The sequence below is a fragment of the Crocodylus porosus genome, unplaced genomic scaffold (genome assembly GCF_001723895.1).
Source record: "Crocodylus porosus isolate Cpor-Errol unplaced genomic scaffold, CroPor_comp1, whole genome shotgun sequence".
NCBI classification, from domain to species: Eukaryota; Metazoa; Chordata; order Crocodylia; family Crocodylidae; genus Crocodylus; species Crocodylus porosus.
In genome coordinates this window covers 7,513,070-7,517,459 of record NW_017728920.1, presented here as the reverse complement: position 1 = coordinate 7,517,459, position 4,390 = coordinate 7,513,070, and positions in this window count along the sequence as shown.

Here is a 4,390-nt window from a genome sequence, read left to right as displayed (position 1 = left end):
CTCATTTTATATATGAATAAATACCAAAAAACCTGTATTAAAAGAACATTATTAAAATCTCAAAGTCGGGCACTCAACAGTAAAGAAATACCAGACTTAATGCTGTCTGTGCAATCTTAATTCACCCTTTTACATTTACATTATGGTAAAGTCTTTAACTCCATGATCACATATAATTTTTTTTCCAACAGAGCCCTTGCCTCCTTCAGTGCCCACAATGAATACTGCTCACATAATAAGCAACTGTTCAGTATTTTGTTTTCTCCTTCTTGTTTGGTATATGGTCCCAAAACTTATCTATAGCACTCTAGTCAAATCCTGCTTTGAAGATAGAATTGTTAATTGCCTAACAGTGTTTCTGTGGTGCTCAGCACTATAATATCTGAGAGCTTTATGAACATTAGGGGTAATGTGAATATAACTGAGGGTGGAAGTAGACATTGCCAAATGAAGCAGATCAGGTGTGCTGGGATATGTTCATGCACAGCTGATACACATCATTGGGCAACACACATGTCACTTGTTGTCCTGCCCATTGATGCTGTAGGACAATGAGCAACATGTCCTCAGAGCATGAGGGGCCAGACTGTGCGCACCCCAGGAATTTCTGCACGCCTGGCTTTCCCTGTTCGTGGACACAGACCTCTAGAGATTCCATAGGTATATCTCTGGAAGTGGGGAAAATAGGGCAGGCACTCTCAGGGTTTGAGGGGCCCAATCTTTCCTTGGAAATCAGGCCCTTCAATCCCCCCGAGCACCTGCCCTGGGTGGCTGGGAAAAAACAGGCAGCTCTGGGCTGCCTGAGTTCTCATGCCATAAATAGACATTTATCACTAAACAGCAGCACAAATGAATGCCACCTACATTGTGAGTTCACTTTGTGGTGCAAGGAGGGGTATGAATGTATTTGCTTTGCCTTTTTGCTCCCGCAAAAGTATTTATGGTAGCACAAAGGTGATGAAAGGTGACTATGCTTCCATGCTTAGACAGTGGCTTTGCCTATGGCCATAAGCCACACCCAACTGTGTGAGGTGAAGAGACATTATCATTACCATTTTACAGATGGTGGACTGATGGATAAAGAGAGTCAGGTCAAAGAATCTACTAATTTGGGGTTTGAAGGGTGTGATTTGTGATGCATGGGACCTGGTTTTTCAGAGCATAAAGCAAGGCATATGCTCAAAGCACAGTTTCAGTTGCCTGCACACATTCTGCCCCTACACATTAACTCCTTGGCAGATCTGTCCCTCTTCCCCCTTGATCCTCATTCACCATCAGCCAGCTGGCTCCCAGTCCTACTTGATTTCCCTCAGCAGCTCCCAGTCTCTCCCTTCTAATTCCAAGTCAGTTTTTACTTATCTACCCTAGACCCTGCCTCTGCAGAGTCCTTTTCTAGTTTTCTTATTTCCCCTCTGTGGTGCAGCTATTCTAGTCTCTGAATTCAAACCAGATGGCTTCCCCCTCCTACACAATCTGGGTGCCAGCAGAGGGGTCATCAAAAACACAAGAGAAACAGAACCTCTGCTCTTGATTCCAGTGGTCAGTCCCTGCACAGCCTGGAACAACTGCAAGCAGCAATTACAGGAAAAGTCTTCCTAAGTACCCACACAGCCCCAAACTGGAAGCATGTGCCATTGTTCTCTGTCACGCATAGCTACTTGAGTTATTTCTAAATATTATCAGGATTATACTCCTCATTCAGAGCTAGCTCAGAGTTAGTTTGTGTGTTTCTACACGTTCTTTGTTGTATCAGATACAAATGCCTTGTGAGAAAGGCACACGCTCAGTTTGGCCGGCGCTAGGAGTCTTTTCAAAGATTCTAGGTCTTAGTCTTTAGCAGATCTCTTCTGAGCAAAAAAAAAAACACCCTGAATTTTTCCAGAGGTTTATTCCTCAGCCAAATGAGATAGATTTTCTAATGGATGGTAAAAGGCACTTGTCAGAAACCAGGGCCATCTCTGTCAAATTTCAAGTCCCTGTTCCAAAGAATGGCATTTGTCACACTAGACTACATACAGCATGTCCCACAAAAAAGTCTTGAGATCCATCTTAAAATAAATCTTAATATATGTTTCCTGACTTCTTAAATGTTATCGAGACATTCTGATTGACATTTTTCAAAGAATTTAGTCTGAGGCAGAAATTAGGGATTTAAAATTCCAACCCAAACATTTAAAGTTTGGCAAAGTATCTGAAAATAAAGCCTTATAATGGGAGATTTGGGGCATCTTTAACAGTCTGCAGTGCTACCTGTCCTGCCTGTAATACTGAACCTCAGAATCTACATGGTGGCGCTTACATCTCATGCTTTGTGTGTGTGCTGGTTTATTTTCTCTGTTTTTGCTTATCTAGATGTTTTGCAGCCTAGATTTCAAAGTTGGATTCTTGAGAGAGAATTAATAGTCCATTAGCTAATCCTGTGGCACTAACATCATTAATGATAAAAAGGGGAGGGGGAGAGAAGGAATATATTGCTTAATGCATTAAAATATTTTTCACTGTGTTTTTTCCCTCTAGGTAAGCATTTTTGTAGGCACAGTGGGACACAATAAATTAATGTTCAACAGGAAAAGCATGTCACATCCCTAGGGTGCCCTCTGGCCAAAATAAAGCAACTATTGAGAGAGAGATCTTGTGGAGAGGAAGAAAATCTTCAACATGTTTCAAACTGATGTGTAACAAGGTGTTGCATTAACAATTCACCTTTGTTAAAGTCCAATGCTGGCATTCAGATATTTTCAAGTTGGCTGGAGTTCTTCACCTGTCCTAAAAACTGGAAGCTGCAACTTTAGACATATGAGCTTTGGTGCTTATTCTAAAACTCCTATTGTCTTCTTGTTGGGTACAGTAATATTTGAGGGTTACAACAAAAACATCTGCTGCCTCCTCCCACAGGTGTCAAGAAAGCATGTAGGTTGTAACACTACAGGGGCTGGAAGGCAGTGTATTGCCTGGCAGTAGCTGCATCTCTGCACACGCTGAAGTGGTTAAAGTTGCAGAGCTCCCCCGTGCGTCTTAACATCGCAGAACAGCACAGGGAGGGGATTTGTTAATCAAGCCGCTTTTACTTGCTAGGGCTCTTACTTTTTTTTTCCCTTCCCTTCAACTAAACAATAAATACTTTTGTTTTTAGCCTCAGTCAACCCAAACTGTAATGGCACAGGACAGAAAATAGTAGACTGCTGGAACCCCACGCTCCACTGATCATTCAGGTCCATCATTGTTTTCTGTTTCATTCCTGACCGTGTCAAGAAAGAGGAGGAAAGAAGAAATAAAAGCAAAACCCAAGAGGGGAGACCAAGAAGCGACCAAAAAGCTGCAAAAAACCCGCTGTCTCCTCCACGGGCTTTGTAAGAGTGCGAAGTACTACAGAGACAAGCCAAAACTTGTCACGAGGCTTCGTGGATGGAGCTCTGCAGGAATGGCCCATTACTTTTCTCGCCACGTGAAATCGAGGAGGAGGTGAATCACAAGGACTTGGGGAGTGCTCCTGGGTGTCGACGGGGAGGAGGGGCCAGTTGTCCCTGACAAAGCATTTTAAACTTCTCTTGGCTTGAGGAAGTCGCGGGGCAGCCACCCGCCGCTCCGTCCACGTCCATCTGGGCAGCAGGGGAGACCGGCCCGATGGCAGGAGGAGGGAAGGAACTGAGGGAGAGAGAGAGAGCTGGGGGTGGGGGGGTCTTGTTTATAAAACAAGTGAAGATACAAATGAGCCGTTTGTGTTAAAACACGGGCAAAAAGTCTCTCCTTCCCCGCCCCCCCCCCAAATCTTCAGGTCAGTGCAACACTTCCCCGCGCGAGCTGTACGAGGGAGCTACGGTGGGACTGTGAGGTTCTTCTGCTTGATGATGAAGGATGAGGTTTCTGTGAAGCGCTTAGATGCCCCCCCACCACTCCCACTGAATGGCTCGCCCTGTCCGCAGTCCTGAGAATTAAAGAAAAGCCTGAAACCTGACACTGAAACGCCTGAGCAGCGCCGGGTAATTGCTGTGGTGTCCCAGGCCCTCGCCGGGAGCCCTGGGAGTTTTGCTGCCTCTTTCTCTCTCCCCCCGAGAGCTGCTGGCCCCGAGCAGCCTCCGCCGCGGTGGGAGCGAGCCCCGGGGGAAGCCTCCGGCCCGGGAGGTGGATGCGACCGAAACTGGAAAGTCACAAGCGCGAGCGGCCGGCTCCCCGCCCCACGGCCCGGCTGGCGAGGCCGCGATCCCCGACACGGCCCTATCGCGGCGGCATCAGCTCGGCGCGGGGGTGGAGCGGGGGCTGCGGCCCTTCCCAGCCGCTCCCGGCGGACGCGGGCGGAGCTCCCCGCAGCCCCCAGAGGCGGCAGCTGCACCGCGGCAGCCCCGCAGGTCCCGGACGGCCCGATCGGTCCTTCGCGAGGTTGGCCGGGGGG